This window comes from Talpa occidentalis, unplaced genomic scaffold (assembly GCF_014898055.3).
Source record: "Talpa occidentalis isolate TD23 unplaced genomic scaffold, MPIMG_talOcc4v2.1 talOcc4.2, whole genome shotgun sequence".
Taxonomy (NCBI): domain Eukaryota; kingdom Metazoa; phylum Chordata; class Mammalia; order Eulipotyphla; family Talpidae; genus Talpa; species Talpa occidentalis.
In genome coordinates, this window is record NW_023602073.1 from 19448605 (window position 1) to 19468021 (window position 19417).

The window sequence follows — 19417 nt, forward strand, 5'->3', positions numbered from 1 at the left end:
CCTGGGACACGAGTCCAGGCAAGAAAATCAGGGAGAGGGTCGGTCCGAAGCCACAGCACCTCGCAGTCCAGGCCGACACGGGGCGTGAGAGGCCCGGCCGTCGCCGGGAGGGACCACGTTGGCTCAGCAGCGGCTCACACCTCCGGGGAGCAGAGATCGCCCCCGCCAAGCCGAAGGAGCGGTCGGAGGACGACACTCCCCGGAAAGTGCCGCGCCCCAGAACCAGGCAACCACCCAGCGCGTTCCCGCCTCCCGGGCCACGCCCCACTTCCGGTCCTCCGCCTCATTTCCTGTCCGCTCTAGGGTTCCAGGAAGTGTCGTCGTCTCGATGGTCGCGGTGGGTTGACTAGTAAACACGAGGCGACGCGCATCCCGCACCTGGCTGAGATCTAACTCTAGAGTTACCCCGCGGTCCTTGGTGGGGGCGGGGGGCGCCCCCACTGTGGGGAGTCTCTGGAGAAGCTGGGTTTTCTCGTCCTGCTGATAAACTGCCGCCGCGCTCAGTGCTCACCGCCGCACCCTACGGTTACTATGGAAGCGCTTCCCCGCTGCGTTTGCCAAGTTCGCTCCTGGGGCGGCGCCGCCACGGCCTTTTCTAGCTAGTAACGGGCCACCCTCTCCTGTCCCGGTCGCTCCGAGTCAGTCCTGAGAAATAACTGTAAGAGGAGGTTACGTCTTTCCATCTGATGGACGGGAACACCAAGCCCCAGAAAGAGTGAACTTTCCCCTAATGGCAGCTGGAGCTGTTTCTGCTTCCTCTCGCTTTCTGAGCCCTGAAATAAACGAGCGTGGGAAACTGGTCCCAGAAAACCAACAAGCAGAATCTGGATGTTTTCAGAGCCTCGTGAGTCACTAGAGTGGAGCAAGCAGAAAATTCCCACCTGGCTTATGCTCCTTAAGACAGCGCTTTGCTATGCTATATATACGAAAGTCACGGAGCTGGCAGTAGCAGAGAGGGTGCAATTAACCAAAGAGAAGACTCCGATGCAAGAGGAAAAGGCTGCGGTCATGAACTTCTGCCAGGAGTCTGGAAGCGCAAGAATCATTGCAAGAACCTACTTGATTCCTCTTCTTCCATCCCAATCAAGGCCTTGTTAAGAGAACTTCAATAAATGATAGATGCACGAGGAATGTTTGTTGAGTTGCTGGATGTTTCCTCTTCCCCATTCCCTCGTCCCTCCCACTTTGGCCCCTACTGATAATTTCTCACATTTTGGCTTTTCTGATTGAGATTTTGAAGAATCAGCACATTTCTTTTGGAAATCTCTGAACTAAAAAGTCTTACGGGGCCTCCCCTGGTGGCCCAGCGGTTGAGTGCTGGGCTGCAAAGCTGCCCGCAGCCTCTGCAGCGCCAGTTCGATCCCCGCCTGCCGCCTGCTGGCGAGGGTCCCACATGGCGCGACAGACCTCTCCTGCTGTGCCCACTGCTCCCGTCAGCAGTGTATTTCTCAGTCTGCCTGTTCTGTTCCCCGCTCTGGCTCTGGTGAATTCTCTCACCCTCCCTCACTTCTGACTGTACCCAGTGCTTGCATAAGTAAATAAATAAATAAATCTTAAAAAAAAAAAGTCTTACGTTTGGGGTCTGTGACCGGTCTCAAGTGAGTTTCTAAAGTGAGGTGAAATTGTATATAAAATTTTTGTCCATGTGTCAGTCATCAGCTTCCAAAGGGTAAAGATGGAGCCTCGCCATTCATTTTCCTTGCCACGATTAATATGTGCCACTTAACTTTTCTGCTTTTCCACAAATCAGTTTAATTTTTGCAGCCAAGGATTCTATTTCCTCTTTCATCTTCAAGGCCAGGCTGAGCAGTGACTGTGAAGTAAACATGAATTCTAAGTCCTCTACTGAAGGGCATTAATTTTTTTTTATAAATTTGCATTTTTAATTACTAAAGTGACACACACACATACACACTTGTAAACAAAAAATATATCCACAAAATAACAAAAAGAGAATATTGCAAATCGGGAAAAGTCTTTATTTCCAATTCCCTTTCTCAGAAAATTGAGGCCAAAAGTTTCATGTATATTCCTTGAACTTATTTAAAAGTGAATATAGGACCTTCCCTGGTGGCTCAGGCGGTTGAGCACATCGCTGTGAAGCTGTCCGCAGCTTCTGCAGCGCCGGTTCGGCCAGCGAGGGTCCCATATGGTGGGGCAGACCTCTCCTGTCTGGCCAGCTGCTCCCCTCAGCAGTATATTTCATCAGTCTGCCTTTCCTATTCCCCGCTTTGTCTCTAGTGAATCCTCTCACCCTCCTGCACATCTGGTTTGTACCCTGGTTCTTGTATAAAATAAATAAATCTTAAAAAAATTTTTTTAAAAAGTGAATATATAAACTTACTAATTACGCCTGACAGAAATTAGAGCATGCTATACATGGCAATGCAGCAAGTTGCTGGGAATTCTTTGTTTTAAACTTTAAATCCTCTCCAGAAACTGCCAAACCAACATGTTTGTTACATCCATCCCATTCTTTGTAGTAGCTTTATGTTCTATCAATTAAATGGATTGGGCACATTCTCAAGCTTCTGGTGTTGCAAATACTACAATGAATATGCATATATATATATATGTATTTCTGCAGGATGACTTTTTTTTTAAAAGAAAAAGTTTAGAGATTATATTGATAGATATTGCAAACTGCCTTTTGGAGACGTATTCATCATGATTTTTCTCACTAAGTGCATTAAGACCTCTCAATTGCATAGAACCTTTCAAAGGCCTAGGAAGGGATTGCCATGTATGAAATATGTTCTTGTAAACTTTGCGAAAGTATATTACAATAGAAATTAGTTAAGACTGCTGCCACCTTCTACTCCAACTCATCCTTGGAATGGCCATATCTGATTGTGTTGATAATGTCTATTCTTTACTTAAAGAGCTCCCCTGCCCCTGCTAAATTGTGTAGGCTTCAGACTGGCCCAAAAGTGACCCACCTCTGCTGAAATCTAATTTATGCTCCCAACAGAAGGGCACGTGACAGTGCCTGGATTGCCTAGAATTATATTTTGCTGTTGCCTCTTGTTCAGCAACAACAAGGCATCAGCTTTCATGACCAGGGTGCTCTCACTGAAGCCTGCACTAACTCTTGGTTTGGAGCTCCTGCAAAACTATCAAGGAGATATCACAACCACGGAAGTATGTCTAACTTGTATAGTGTCTCTGTCAACCCTGTGGTGAGATGATTAGTGCTCTAGGTTTTGAATCCAGCAACCTGGCTTTGAATCTTGTTGAGATGCCCCAGGACAGACGTTTTATAGTTCCTAGGATGGCATCTGAACTTGAACCGAGTTCCTCTGCTATATACGTGTGACTGTCAGCAGCCGTATTTGAGTATCCTCTTTTCACAAAGAACCGAATACTTGCACCTGGGAAGCAACGGATTTCCCGTGATGGAGACAGGGTGGCTTTAAAATCTCCAAGGTAACGGAGGCCCCCTTCCGCCCCGCCCCCACCCCGGTCTTCTAAGCTTACACCCCACGGGGGTCGCAGAGTCTCCGTCTCCGGGGCGCTGCTGGCTCCCTCGCTGTGAACCTCACATCCCGGGGAACTTCTCACTTGCTCTTTCCATTCCCCTTTCACCGAGACAGTTCACTCCCTCGTCATTCTCCTCTCCTTCCTTCTTCTGGTTCACCCCACCCACCCCAACTGCGAGGCCGCGAAGCTTGCGGGTCCCTGTTGTCCAGGTCGCAGGAATAAAGTCACCTCCCAGCAGTTAGGGGGCTCCCCACGCGCGGACCCGGCGTTCCCCATTGATCGCAGATCACCCGTGATTGTGAATTAAAAGCGAACGGAAAGCACTACTCAAGGTGGAGGGGCCTAGGAAGGACCTAAACCCGCGTGGGGGAGGAGGGTGCTGGGGTGCGACGTCCGAGGCCCCAGCGTGTCTCCGAGCCCTTGTCCCTCCCCGCCTAGCACCCCGAGAAGTGGGGCGAATCTCCCGACCCGATCCTCCCCAGAAGCTGCCAAATAAACGCGCCTGGCAAACGCTTTCCTCTCCCAGTCTGAGGCTCAGGTAATGGAGAAAGCCCCCTGTAAGGGCAGGAAGGGACACAGTGCAGGTTTTCTAGGATCCAGCAGACCGGGTAAAGGAGGAGTCAGAGTCCTCAGTGGTTTTGCAGGCCTTTTATTGGGGTTCACCAGGCATATGGCACGCAGGGGTGCTGGAGGGCCGGGAAGCTGGCAGGCCTCCCAGCCCCCAGCAGGTAGGAAGACTCTAGGCTCTCCGGCCTTCTCTCAGTTTCTGCTTCTCTTGCTTCTCTCTCGGCTTCTCTTTTGGCTTCTACTGGTGTCCCGTGATGCCGCCCTTAAAAACACAGTCTTAGCCCAGGTGAACCCCATCTACCTATGCCCACACCCTACTCCAGGTGCCCGCCATCAGACATGCATTCAGGACCGCAAGGATCCATCATCTCTCCTGATGGCAGGAGGGCAGAAAAGCCTGACATTTTTCCTTACCCTACACTCCCCCACAACACACACACACACTTCCCCCCACTCCCACCCTCCCAATTACTCTTATTGTGTAGACAGGACAGACACTGGCGATAAAGCTGATCAAACCTGGATCGTACAAAAAGCTCTGGCTAGACACTCATTTTGCTGTTGAATGATGGGAAAGAAGAGAGGTGGATGGATGGAAGAAAGATTTCCTTTGGCAGGACAGGACCCAAATCCGGAAGACACAAGTAACTATGTTTTGCACAATTTCATCTCTTCTATGACAAAGCAGAGAGCTTTCAAATCCTTGATCTTTTCTTCAGATTTCTTCCTCCTTGGACATTTTAATGTTTTTGTGTATAACAAAAACACAAATGAAGTACTACTTGGATCAATCCTAATAATTTGTTAAACTATTAAATATTTCATTAACTCATATTATGAATTACCACTGGCTACACAGAGAATCTGTAGCAAAGATTACTAAATTTATGAAAATAGATCCTTTCGGTTCCCACTAGAAGTACTTGATTGTACCTCCCTTATGTGGCCTGTGATGTTGCTAATTGCAGAAGAAAATGACACTTCTTGCTTGTGGTGTTGCCTGAGTGGTCCTGCCCGTCTTTCCACCTTGCTTGTGCTGGTGTTATAAGATCTCCTGCCACCAACCCCTTCCCCCAACCCCGCCATGGGTCTCCCTGTTGGTGCAAAGAGTTAAGTCTCAGCATTATGAAGCTATCCGCAGCCATTGCAGCATGAGTTTGGAGTTTAATCCCCACCCAGGGCACTGACCCACAGGACACAGCAGACCTCTCCTGTCTCCCCACTACTCCCCTCAGCAGTGTATTTCTGTAGGTCCTTGTATGCATAAATAAATAAAATATATGTTTTTAAAAATATTTATTTATTTATGCATACAAGAACCAGGGTACAGACCAGATGTGCGGGAGGGTGCGTGGATTCACCAGAGACAGAGAGGGGAACAGAACAGGCAGACTGACTGAAACCCACTGCTGAGGGGAGCAGCAGGCGAGGTAGGAGAGGTCTGCTGCGCCATGTGGGTATATCTCTGAGACTGGCCAGATTCAAACCCACATTGCAGAGGCTGCAGACAACTTCACAGTGCTGCAAGTTGCCAAATAAGTTCTCCCTGAAAGTAACCTCTCTCTTTTGAAATGGCCTGACAGCCTTCCTCATGTGGGAGGTTCATAACTGCAATTCTTATTCCAATCACCGCCATCTTTGCCTGTGGGTCTCTCATCCACAGGAAGTGATGACATCCTGTCTCAAAGCCAACTGCTCAAATAGACCCCAGAGCTCCAACCATCCTCCTGGAAATTTATAAAAATGACAGTTAAAAATAAGAGAACCACTTCTCAAGTATTGAAAGAGAATTCAGTGATGTAATCCTTGTGATAATACCCAGCATCCAGAACTCCTTGTCCTTGTTCCAATTTAGTAACTCAGACTTTATTCCCAGTCTCTAAATGAAGGGAATGAAAAAGACCTGGCTGGAGGTAATGCCTGCATGGAAGTGACCCAGGACTGGAGGAAGACCAATCAAGTTCCTCTTCCCCTACTCTTGATATCAATTAAGTTCTTTTTTGTAATTTTCTACCCAGGGACCTCATTACTAGCCCATTGGCTAAAAGCCTCCAGCTGCGACCATTGTATTCTGAGTGAGTTCCTCCTTGTGATATATTCACAAATGTTTAATGTGATATTGGAAAGAATAGCAATGACTATCTGTGGGGGTGTAATTATGTGGTTAGGGAGTAAGGGTGGGTACAAGATTTTGATGTATAACTTCTTTTTTTTAAGGATTTGTTTATGCATACAAGAACTGGGGTACAGGCCAGAGGTGTGGAGGGTGAGAGGATTCACCAGAGACAGAGTGGGGAACAGAACAGGTGGATCCACTGAAATAAACTGCTGAGAGGAGCAGCAGGCGAGACAGGAGAGGTCTGCTGTGCCATGTGGGTCACCTCATGTTGCAGTAGCTGCAGAGAACTTCATAGTTCCGCATCTTAACCTGTTGTGCCGCCAGGGAGGCCCCTGTATAACTTCTTATAGTGCCTATCAAAATCTTAAATGATATATACTATAAAGTATGTGTATAGTTACATGTAGCATATGTTATAAATGATATAAATATTATATATATATATCAAAAGTCTGACAAGATGAAAATCACAAGCAGGAACTACACCCACACAATACTTACTAGCTTCTTCTCTGTCTTGTTAAAGGAGGACTCTTTGGATCTAACTGGGAATGTGGCATGGGGTGTATCTTCAGTTTTGTCATATCTCTAAGTGGAGACAAACTCTTCTCAAAGTTAGAGATGCTTAGACAATAATGGTTAAGTATTTTGTATTGGGGGGACACTTTGAATTAGCGAACATGAGGAAATTTATAGTACAGCTAAAAGTTGGTTGAAAATATCTTGCAAACAACAGCATAACTTGTAGTTATCGCAAATGGTCGTTTGTATCATTTATCTTGGGCTTAAGTAGGGCAATGTTTTTCTGTATCTCTTAATTATCTGATTGCTTCTGATGAGCTTAAGTATTGCCTCTTCTTGAGACTATTGGGAGTCAGTGTGCCAGAAAGATGCTACGAGCAGTAGATCTTGGCAAATCAAAGGACAAGCAGACAGCAGCGAGCTTAAAGGAGCAGAGACATAAAGCTGTTTTGCGACGAGGATGGGATTCGAACCCACGCGTGCAGAGCACAATGGATTAGCAGTCCATCGCCTTAACCACTCGGCCACCTCGTCACAGTCCTGGTTGGTGTTACTTCTTTGTATCCCTGTAATTTGTTCTGTAGTGCCCTGTCTGATTGCTTTCCTTCAGATTTAATCCTGATCTATTCTTCACAATCAGGTATTTTTAGGTACATTTCACAGCAGCAACAAGACTGAGAATTGACAATGATTCAGTGACTTGGCACATATAAAATGAACAGGTAAAACCTGTCCTCGTGTATCTTACATACATAGGTCCTTTTTAAACACACACATGAATATAGGCAGGATTTCGAGCTGTGGCTGACACCTCTGGAACGAGCTGCCCAGTTTTTCCCCAGAAACCGGGGTCCCTTTGGCCCTGCACTATGTATTCCGGCACCAATTTCCTACCATCTGACTTGAGCATCTCCCAGGTTCCTGTTTTCTGGGAGGCATTAAGAAACAAGACCTGAAAAAAAAAAAAAAGAAGAAGAAACAAGACCTGGCTTGGTTATGTTATGTATGAATCAAAACCAAGATAAAAGCTTCCATATTAACCTCCCCATGGGTCTCTCACTCAGGAATCTATATAAGTAATAATATAATAATAATTATCATTCATAATGATAAATTATGAAATGAATGGGGGAAGCAGGAATTCTTAGTAGCATGTGAAGCACTGACTATAAAAATGAGGGAAGGGCTGGAGCTGGAAAATCATCATTTTGCAACCATCATGATAAAGATCACTTCAGAGGGTAGATGTTAAATCTTGGGGGAAATTTTGATGAGGAATGGGATATGGACAGTCTTGTCTCCCACAAACCAGATAGAACAACTAAATAGAAAGGTGGACCCTAGACTGGATCCTGGGGGGCAGGAGGGAAAGAGGGGTGGATGGGGTCAATTAGTCAAGCTGGAATGCAGACTGTATTTTAATTAAATACAACGATTGTATCAATAAATATTCCCTGAAGTTTATAAGACAACTGTGGTTATGCAGTAAAGTGTTTAAGGGTAAATGAACATGATGTATGGGCGAGAAAAGAAGCAAATGGAGTATAATGTTAACAGAAGCTGAATCTGGGGCTATTTTTTATTTTTTCTGTTTAATAAAGTTGAAATTGTTTCAGAGGGAGAGAAAGTGAAATTGTAATGGAGGCACCTGGGAAATCAAAAGCTGTGGATTTGGGCCTGGCCAGAACTTTTTTTTTTTTTTTTTTTTTAATATGGTAAGTTACCTGTTCATCCGAGGAACAAATAACTCTGCCCCCAGGTTCCCCACGGATTGGTTGCGGAGAAAAAAACCCTCGCCCGCTCACCTCGCCCAAAAGCCCCAGACCCGGTTGCGGGAGGTACAGGCTGTTGGGCATCAGTATTCCAGTTGTCCTAAGCGATGGATCCAAGACTTGGTGAGCTCGCAGTCTCGTTCCCTGTCACCGCCACGAAAAGTTCAGCGAAATACTTTGGTTTCCGGAAAGGAAGATGATTTGAGGGTCTTTGTTTCCTGGGAGGCGGTGCTGGGCGCGGAAACCGGAGCGCGCGCCGCAAGCGGGCACCCCCTTGGCCCGCACCCCTGCTCCCTGCCGCGCGCTGTCTTCCCAGCCCTGACAGCTTCCACCTCCCGGGGTCCTACGCGTGGAAAGAGCAGGAATTGAATCTGGAAAGGGCGGGGGACAACAGATGGAACCTTTCCAGCCTCCTTCCTTTTAGAATCTCACTCTGTTGCTTTCTTCTGACGTCCTGCACGGTCTGTTTCGCAAATGGGAAAACTTGTATTCATGTTTCCTCTGCAATTTCCTAACTTTTTAAGGGGCTAAGAAATAATGGTTATAAATCACGAAAGGAATCCAAAGTGAGGCTCTTACAGCTGGGGGTGTAGCTCAGTGGTAGAGCGCGTGCTTAGCATGTACGAGGTCCCGGGTTCAATCCCTGGCACCTCCAACGGTTTTGCGAGGTGGTCGGTCCCTGCTCAGTCCGCATCTTCCTTTAAACCGCATGTCTTTCTTTCCGCTTTCTATAATTGCCATGATCAGGTCCATTTTCCTTTCGTTTCTCCCTTTAAATCTAGGTTTTCTTTCATTGAATTTTTCTGTCTGCCTCAACTACCTTTTTAGTGCCCAATTTCTGCCTTTTGTCGCCTCCAGAAATGTCTGGAACCTATGTAACGAACATTTTTGCAATTGGCCTGGCTTCTTTGAATTCCATACTAAACACAGAAGAGAAGAATAAATAACAGCCTCAATTTCATTCACTTTTTGAATTCCGAAGAATTCAAAAAGAACACAGTGGGGATGGAATAGCACCTCCAATTAGAAAGAAAATATATTGGTTAGCTCAGAAATTTTGATCACCCAAAGACATGGCAATTATGTGCCAACAAGAACTGTAGGGTTATATGTCCAGTGCTCTGTCATAATATATGATGCCTTTCCAGCCTGAACTGTGGATAATGCCAACTGAATGATCAGAGTCCCCCATCTAATTCCACCTCATGGTTGTAGCAGCTATGGATAATTGTGACCTGCATGCACCATAACAGTATCAGTGGCAAAATGTTGGCCCTAATTTTATCACTACTCTTGCATTTCTTAGCTATGAATCGTCTGTAGAGAAAATCTTTCATCAGTTATATGTTTATTCTGAAACACATTCTATATGGCAGAGGTAGAATAAATGCTTGATTCTTTTCCTTTATTTTCAAAAAAATGAGTTGATATCCATAACACCCTAAAGTTGGATGTTGGAAGACTGTGTGTGTTATTTGACAACTAGATTCTTTACTAAAATCTCTATTTGTAGTAGCTTTTCCATTTTGATGGTCGGTTTCCACATACATAATACTACCAAGATATATATAGAGTTTCAACCTTTCTATTTAATATTTAATCATCTGATTTTTTTAATGTTTAAATGCCTTGATGTGAATCCAATAATCAATTGCATATCAACAAAGGTGAGATAAGTAGACATCATATGTCCCCTTACACAATGCAATAGATATTGGGTAAAAAAAAATTACTACTTTGTCCATTTTAACACATGGATCCATCTATTTATAGTAGATATTGGAAATATATGAATATGTTTAATTTCACTGTAATCAGTCAAACTGAAGGTGTGGGAAATACTCTGTCCCTTAATAGATTGAATGATGCCCTCCCCCTCTCCCCCCACCATTTCCCATAGGGGCTGGACCAGTCTACCTTCCCTCCAGCAGTGTAAGAGAGGTATACCACTTTCTTAATTAGAAATCAACGAATTCAGACATCTGGAAAGACTAGACTTGGCCAAGTAAACAAATGTCACACTTTCGTGGGCCAATTTGAACTTGCAGCAGTGGATCACTGTGCTTCTCGGATTTCATCCCAAGTTATGGGCACCCCCAGATAACTATCCCACAGTAATTTGCTAGGCTTGTAGTGGGCACCCTGATGACCAGCAAGCATATCTTAAGCAGGATCTGCGTGTCTGCAATGCATTAGTTGATTACCAATCAGCTAAATTAGTTTTACTGAATTTACTCTTGTCAGAGGTGCACAGAAAAATGAGATCAATTTTTCACCGTGTAGGGCTCCTTCGGCCTCCAGTGACACTGTAAATGGACATGGGTCAGTCGTGCTATATTTGATGATTGTCCTGGAGACAGGAAGTGTAAGGGCCACCAATGTTCCGCGGCTTGGACAGAGCTACAGAAACCCCTCTCCCTGGTGCTGACAGCCACTGTGCTTGCTGGAGTGTACAAGACCAGTCCTTTACCCAGCTGCATCCACTGGTTCAACTTTGTGATATGACATGAAATTTCCCAGTGTTTTGCTAGCCATCCAAGATTATATTTTTTTCTGAGCCAGCTATTCCAAAAGGCTCTTGAGCTGAATGACTTATCGTCATGGTCCAGGCAGGTAAACGCCAATTTTGCAATTATTTATTCTGAGCTGGATCTCTTTAGATAAATCTAAAGACTTAGGTGACACTGATTTACACAAATCTTATCTGACACTCAATATGTGTGAAATTCTTATAATTCTCACACATTAAACTGTGAAAACGTTCTAGGGGGGCAAGTTGAACATATATTTATTTATCAGAAAAGTATTTTCATGCCAGACCTCCTTCAGGGTATCAGGAATATAGCTCAGTGGTAGAGTGCATGCTTTGCATGTATGAGGTCCTGGGTTCAATCCCCAGTGTCTCCAACTACTTGTTTTAACGTGCTGGATCTTGATGCTCACTTGATTCTCAGGACTTTCTATATTTCTGAGTGATTTAAACTAAATCACACTCATCCTAGTTTGAAAGTCAAATATATTGCTGAAAAAAATTTGCTTTGTTTCCTCTGCCTGGGCCACTCAGACGTAGATGCTGTAACTCTTATCAACATGGGAACTTGGAGGGCTAAAGAGATTAATTTCAATTTTTGCCTTCTTCCTCTCCCCACAATTCTTTGACTCTCTCACTTGTGCTTCTATCTTACCAAACTGTAAATAAATATTTTACTTTTCATTCCTTCTATTTTAGAATAGATCATAGTCAACAGTTGAATAGAACACATGCTATTGATATAAGTGGGTGAAGGCAAGACTAATTTCTTTTTTTTTTTTTTTTAATTTTCTAGAGGCATGTCTTATTTATCTATTTGTTTGTTTGTTTGTTTGTTTTGGTTTATACATGCACTGGGTACAGTCAGAAGCCGGGAGGGCGAGAGAATTCACCAGAGCCAGAGCCGGGAGTAGAGCAGGCAGAAGGACCGAAGTACACTGCTGAGGGGAGCAGCGGGCGGCAGGAGAGGTCTGCGCGCCATGTGGGACCCTCCTCTGGTGGCCGGGGAGCAGCCGGGGATCGAACCGGCGCCGCAGAGGCCGCGGGCAGCTTCGCAACCCAGCGCTCAACCGCTGCGCCACCTGGGAGGCCCAAGACTAATTTCTTATTAGTTGGCTGCCTGAAGCTCAGAATGGGACTAGGAGACTTTGTAGGCAAAGAACAGAATTTAGATAAGTGGAAAGAGTTAGAAATGTGTGCTCACACCCAATCTGGACATTTAGAGAGAAACTTGAGCTTAAGACTCAAGTTCCTTCTTTGCTTTTCTTGGGGGTACCTGTTAAGATAATCAAAGAATTGACTCTGTAAAAAGTTAGTGACTTCCACTCCACCCACTTTATAAATAATAGGCCCTTGCTACCCTGCTCTCCATTTCTTGCTTGCTGATGAACTGGAATGAAAGACTGACTTTCCCTCAGCTTATTGGGGTCAGTTGACATTTCCACATTTGGTATGAGTATGCATACAAGACTTATGAGTGAAGGGAGTGAATGAATGTCATACTCTCAACTAAAATAAATAATGGTAGATCTTGCCTGTTCTGCTCCCCACATTCTCTGGTGAATCCCCTCACTGAACCCCCACCCCCACCCCCAGATCTCTGGCTTACACCCCAGTTCTTGTATGCATAAATAAATAAATCTTTAAAAAACAAAATAAATAATGGTAGCTCTTCCATGAGTTGGAACTAGCTGTGAAAGATGTTTCTAAATTCCCTCCAGAACTCATTTTAGTGCTCTCACATCCAGAAATATAACTTTTTGGAACTGGTCAGCTGGCCCAAATCATGACTCCTCCCACCAGATCCCTGCCTCAGTGGTCTTATTTAAATTACATAGGTGGTGCAAGGGATTAAGTCTCAGCACTATGAAGCTTTTAGCAGCCACTGCCACATGAGTTCGATCCCCAGCCAAGGGAGGTGACCCTCATGGCACAGCAGACCTCTCCTGTCTTGCCCCCTGTTCCCCTCAGCAGTTTATTTCAGTGGATCTGCCTGTTCTGCTCTCCCCACTCTGTCTCTGGTGAATGCTCTCATCTTTCCACACCTCTGGCCTACACCCCAGCTCTGTACAAATAAATAAATCTTTAAAAAATAATAAGGGCCTCCCTGGTGGCACAAGGGTTAAACACTGCACTATGAGCACCCTCTGCAACATGAGTTCAATCCCCAGCTGGCCAGGGGATCTCCTGCCTCTGTTCTGTTCTCCACTCTGTCTCTGGTAGATCCTCTCACCCCCCCCAACATCTCTGGCCTGTACCCCAGCTCTTATATGCATAAATACATAAATCTTTAAAGAAAAATAGAAAAAAATAATAAATTACATAGGAGTAGAACAATAGTCCTATAAAATCAATGTCAAGAAGCAAAATATATCCCTGTAACATGTTTTCTTAACACCCATTTGCGATTTGCTCCATTGATTTATGAAAGCAAGATTTTTTTCTGTGGTTCACACACATACAAGATCTTATGGAGGTAAGTGAACAATTTGAAAGGATATGCAAAAAGAATCTGCATTATCTGTTTTTATGTTATTATTGTTACTATTATTATTTGGCTGTGGTCATAGGCAAAATTTTTCATCACCTAATCTATTAAATTCATGAGCCATACAATTTTAAAAGTTATCATTCTCAGTCATACTGGATACTGCTTGAATTTATAAATTAGATAACTATGTGATATCTGAGAACTTACTTTGAACTGAAAGGTATTAAGTTTAAATTCTAGTTTGCATATTTATTTTACTAGCTGTGGTTTGAATAAATTATTTCTTTTCTCCCCAAGTTTCAGCTTTTTCTTCTGTAAAAATCTGCCTGATAATGCTTATCGTGGTGAGTAATTTTAGGGATGTAGGAAAATAGTAAGTGTTCAATAAATTGTAATCTTTATTCATCTATGTATGATTTAAGATTGTTTGGAATTTAGAAAACAGCAGAACGTATTTTTTAATGCTTTGAATGAAAAGCTTTTCAATTTTGTCTTAGAAATTCCCTGTCCATGGTTGATCTTGATGACACCCAAGTGCTAGTTAAATCCCAGCATAACAATGTGATATATATATCCTTGGCAGAAATGTTATATATCATTTCTGAGTCGTTAAGAATGCAGTTGTAATGAGAAGAGTTTACAGAGATTAAAGCTCCAAGTAGCAGTTTGATATTAAAGCTCCAAGTAGCAGTTTTGATATTGTCATTAAAAATGATTCCAGATTAGAAAGTTAGAATGGCTAGACACCCGCAGGCCCTGCTGGGATTTGAACCCAATATCTCCTGAATTACAAGATAGGTGCTTTAGCCAACTGAGCCACAGAGCCAACCCTTTAGGAGGTAGGGCTTTTCTTCTAGTGGAATCACAAACAATTAGGTGAAAAATTGAGTTGCCGGTTAGGTTGTGGTGCGCTCTTTTCAGAAAATCTGACTCAGACACATGCATTCACACGATCCCTGAGAAAATATACTAGAACAAGCATGGAATGGGAGAGGGTGGAGATGAGAGAGTGCCCATGTTGGGGAAGGGGTTCCTCTGCGTGAGCCCAAAACAGTTTTTATATTCCAGGCAATTGTAGTAATTTAGAATCCAATGAGTGGGCATTGCAAACATGGAAGGCTCTTCTAACAAACTTGATCAGTTAAAACTTTTTATTGAAGTAATGGTATTCTTGGCTGTTTGAAGGTGTCACGCTTTTGCAAAGCCATACTCTTGACACATTCAATTTCTTTTAACAGCTGCCAGTCCGGACTTACTCGAGAAAGCAGAAGACAAGCCTGAGGAGGCTGCAGAATTTGAAAAGGACCAAAGATTCTCTAATGGTCCTCAATCTCCACATCTTCTTTCGTTTGGGAGGGGTTCATCCCTTCTGGGGTGCAACTAGATTGTTTTGTAGGGGCCAGTGATCCTCTACAAAGGCTCTCTGTCTCCATTCCCCCTCTGGCCTTAGCCTAGTGATACTCCACAGCAGCCTGTTACTTGCTGTAGAAGTTGGTGCCTGAGGAGTTTGCATTTCTGTAGTTGTTTTAATGACTCTATTAATCACCTCTACTCCCACCTCCAGTTCCCAGCTTTGCCTGAGCCAGGTTTCTGGTCTTGTGGAGACTCCTTCCCAACTTTTCTACTCTTGACCTACATCAGGGCAGTTCAGGCTCTTTCCATGAAAGTCCACTGAGTGCACAGCTCTGGCTGCAACAGGCCAGCTGCGCAGTTGAACCCAAGTACCTTTCTCTTTGGCTTCCTTTTCTTTAACTGATTATTGTCTTTCACATATTTCAGGAAGTTATCTTGGCACTTATAATCAATAATTAATGTGCTCTATCAGCATCCATTCCCTTGCCCCTGTTGTTGGCAACAATGCTGACTGCATGTTGGTAACATTAGACTCTTGCAGTGTTGCCAAGGTAACAGGTGGGGGAGGTTCCTTTTTGAACAGTGCCCATCCCCCTTGATGTCTTCAAGATCACTTTTCTCGTAGATTCGCATGAATGTGGCCAAAGGAATAACTGTTTTTCCTAAGATGCCCAGAGAACATACAGCAGCCACCTCTCTCCTCTGTCTCTGTGTGTTTGTCGTTTTCACGATTTACTGGAAGATGGTAATTACGGTGGGAAAGTCATTTAAAAAAAAAGGCTGGAATCCCATGACTGCAAGAATTTGGTATATTCCTCCGGCCCTGTGCATGCGCCTTGACTTAACACACGACCACGCTGGGGCTGCCTGTGCCTTTGGATCAAGTAGAGGCCTGGCTGCGGGGGGGGGTGGAAATCGAGCCACAAAAAGACTGCTCAGTCTCCTTCACTTGCTAATGAGAATTTCACAAGTGGGAAGTTGAGATGAAAGCGCGGAGATGCTGCATTATTGCAAGCAGGAATAGACCTTCCAAAAAAAAAAAAAACCACACACACAAAAAAAATCCCACAAAGGAGCCAAAGATAGTCCTCACCCACATGGGTGGTATAAAAGGGTCAGGTTTACAAAGAGAAATGGACTTTAAAAAAAAAATTGAAGAGGGTAGTTTCAGAGTCAGTGAGGCAAATTTGGAGGTTGCAGAAGAGATCGATGCAGAAAGGATCAAACCCAGCGTGAACGCTGCGGATTACAGGCAAAATGCACTGAAGGAAACGCAGCGGGTGTCCAGGGGCTTCCTCTTTACCCCTTTGTGTTGGATTTCTGCGAGAACCGCCACGTTTCCGAGTAGCTAGATTTACCCCTGGCTCTCACAACCTCCTCCCGGGGAGAGCACATTTTTCCTGCAGACTTGCTGCAGCTGAAATCCATCTTGTTCTCTTTTAGCCTCCAAACGTGAAATCTGAGACAGGAACTCAGCCTATTGTCCCAACGCTAGCACCCAAACTAAGAGCAAATACTAATTCATTCGCAAATCTAATTTAGATTTCGATTACTTGGATCATTGTCAATATTGTTGATTTTTTTAAAACTTTAAATTTTTTTTTCATGGAATGGGGACTCCGGATTTGGCTTTTTGGAAGACTCCATGTAAACCTTGCCGAGATCGGAGAGGGATACTGTTTTTAAGAGGCAGGATTACAAGCATAACCGGAGCCAAAAATAAGTACCTAGAGGGAAGAGAACTAATTTTTGGATTGTACAGGACTGGGGTGTGACCGCAAGGTAGACATTTCTCGAGGAAGAGCCCAAAAGGATGGAGATGCTGGGGATCGAACCCGGGACCTCATGCATGCTAAGCATGCGCTCTACCACTGAGCTACATCCCCATTACACAAATTAGAGGTTTTCTGAACTGCCTTCATGGAATAAAAGAGGAATTTACTCCAAAAAATTTTGCTCTTTGGTAAATAAGAATTTTAATTTTTATCTCTCATATGGGAACCTATTTTTTTAAAAGATTTATTTATTTTATGCATACAAGAACTGGGATACAGGCCAGAGGGCTGTGAGTGAGAGGACTCACTAGAGACAGAGTGGGAAACAGAACAGGCAGACTGACTGAAATACACTGCTGAGGGGAGCAGCAGGGAGACAGGAGAGGTCTGCTGTGCCATGTGATGGAACTCGTGTTGCAGTGTCTGCGGACAACTTCATAGGTTGTGTCTCAACCCTTTGTGCCACCAGAGAGGCCGTCATATGGGAACCTATTACCAAAGAATTCTGCCAAGCTTGTATCTTGCAGACATTCAGTAATTGATAACATACCAGTGGTCGGAATTCTCAGGAAGGAACATCTTCCCAGGCCCTCCTTTTCTGAACGTCATTTCTTCTTTTTTCAAAGGATGAATGGGAGAAAGAAAAATATCCTTGCAGAAAAGACAGAAAACACTTGCCAGAGACTGTCTTTAATTATGAAAACTACTCAACTGTACCCCTTTTCCCCCGGCCCTCTGCCGAATTCTCCTTCACATTTCTGCACCCAGTCCCAGGACTCCAGAAACCACTGTGCACCTTTTCTTAGAAAAACCAGTACTCAGTGGAGGGAGTGCTGTTGCAGAATTTAATTTCTTACACCAGGAGTTGCTGGGACCAGGAGCAAGGTGGAGAGAATCCTAAAGAAATCGCTTGATAAGATGACACCAGCATGTCTCATCCTTTTACTGTGCTAAAAGAACCTGAATTTTGTTCATGTAGTAGAGACGTGGGGCCCAGAGAGTTTGCGTAAATCACTAATGCTCTAAAATAATTATAGTTTTTCCCACCCTTGCCAGTAAATATTTAAAGGATAGGTCCACAACTCTGGTAGTCAAGACAGTATGGATGTGTCTATAAATACTTCAGATTTTTTTTTTTCAGGATGAAAAAAGGAGAGCCACACATCTGAGTTTATCATTACTGCTTGGTTTTCGATGACATGGTCTCTGATAACAGTCTGGAAGCTTAAGAGAACCTGATAAAAATCATCTTTGGGGTAAGTAATGATTATTTACCAAAGAATTGTTTTTAAAGAGCTTGTGGGAATAGTAGTTTTCTATTGCTGGGTACCACTCCAAAACTTAGTGGGTATATATATATATATATATATATATATATATATATATATAATCAGACTGTGATTCACGAACTCCAGGGGGTTTGCTTGGCTGGGTACTAGCCCAGTGTCTCATGAACTGTGGTGGGAAGCCTCAGTTTCTTCCCAAATGGGTTTTGGTGATGGATTTAAGAAGTGGTAGTGGGGTGCACAGGGGTCCAATACCAGGGGGTAAGTATCTTGGGGCCCTTTGAAGGTCAGCTAAGACTCTGTGTTGTCCTTACTTGTACATCTGGGCTGATTATGAGTTAACTTTTGCATTGCTTTAAAAAATAAAAATGAGTGGATGGCCAGGGACACTTGTGTAGATGAATAGAGAATATTTTCAGTAACTCTTTGGGAGATCTTAGTGGGAGAAATCATGACATTTGCATGTAAGACTAGCAATTTCATTAGAAGAAATGGAGAATATATAAATGGTGTAAATTATTAAGACTAACCTAAGAAGTTATAGAAAATCTTGTTCAATATATAACTCTTTGAAAAATCAGGAATTTAAACACAATTTCCATAAAATATTTCCAGCCTGAGACAGTTTTACTAGGGATGGAGGGCAGGTTAAATAAGTGAAATGACTCAAAAGATACAAAGTTCCTGTTATGAAAGAGATAAGCTTTGGGAGTGTAGTGGATAGTTTGGTGACTATAGTTAATAATACTGTATCGCATGTTTGAAAGTTGCTAAGGCAAGTAAATCTTAAAAGTTCTCTCCAAAGTCGCCTTCAATGATGATCCAGGAATAAATCCTGTTCTCTAGGGAAAAAAAAAAAAAAAGTTCTCATCACAAGGAAAAGAATGTAACTGCGTATGATGATGAATGTCAACTAGCCCTTATGGTAGGAGCTTTGCAATACATACAAATATGGAATAATTATGGTAACTTGAAACTAATATCATGTCAATTATACTTCAATTAAAAATAGAATTAGTTGACTTATAAATAATTGGCCTGTAATTATATATAATAAAATATAATTAATTGATTTTTACATATAACTAAATAAAATGAAATTTGGAAGTGTGCATAGAGAGATGAGATGGGACCCAAAAACAGATCTCTAAGACACTCTAGCATTTAGAAGTCAAAGAGGAAAGAGTCCAGCAGGAGAATCTAAGAGGAGATACTCAGAGATATAGAAGGATTTACAGAGAGTGTTTTGACTCAGAGAGAGCAGCTAACTGCTTTGAATGCAGGTCAAGTTAAATAAACACAAAGAGGTGACATTTTTCATCACAGAAAAAGAAGGACCAGAAGCCTTGGTGGAAAAAAATTGTGGAGACATAAGAAAAAGAAGAGGAGACATTAGTTATAAATGATACTTTGGAGAACTTTTTGTTATAAAAAAGAGCAGACACATAGTCAATTGATCTTTCACAAAGGAACAAAGGTGATGAATGCTGTAGAGAAAGGATGGTCTTGATAACAAGTGGTG

General features: G+C 43.4%; 4 non-coding genes across 4 annotated transcripts; 2 read left to right on the forward strand and 2 right to left on the reverse strand.

Annotated features, from left to right (window-relative positions):
• Nucleotides 1-7140: 7140 nt before the first annotated feature.
• TRNAS-GCU (transfer RNA serine (anticodon GCU)) lies at nucleotides 7141-7222 on the reverse strand. Its single transcript has one exon. It is a non-coding gene; the product is annotated as a tRNA-Ser (tRNA).
• Nucleotides 7223-9043: 1821 nt separating this feature from the next.
• Nucleotides 9044-9115, forward strand: TRNAA-AGC (transfer RNA alanine (anticodon AGC)). The gene has a single exon. It is a non-coding gene; the product is annotated as a tRNA-Ala (tRNA).
• A 2180-nt stretch (nucleotides 9116-11295) lies between these two features.
• Nucleotides 11296-11367, forward strand: TRNAA-UGC (transfer RNA alanine (anticodon UGC)). Its single transcript has one exon. It is a non-coding gene; the product is annotated as a tRNA-Ala (tRNA).
• A 5281-nt stretch (nucleotides 11368-16648) lies between these two features.
• TRNAA-AGC (transfer RNA alanine (anticodon AGC)) lies at nucleotides 16649-16720 on the reverse strand. The gene has a single exon. It is a non-coding gene; the product is annotated as a tRNA-Ala (tRNA).
• Between the last annotated feature and the right edge of the window lie 2697 nt (nucleotides 16721-19417).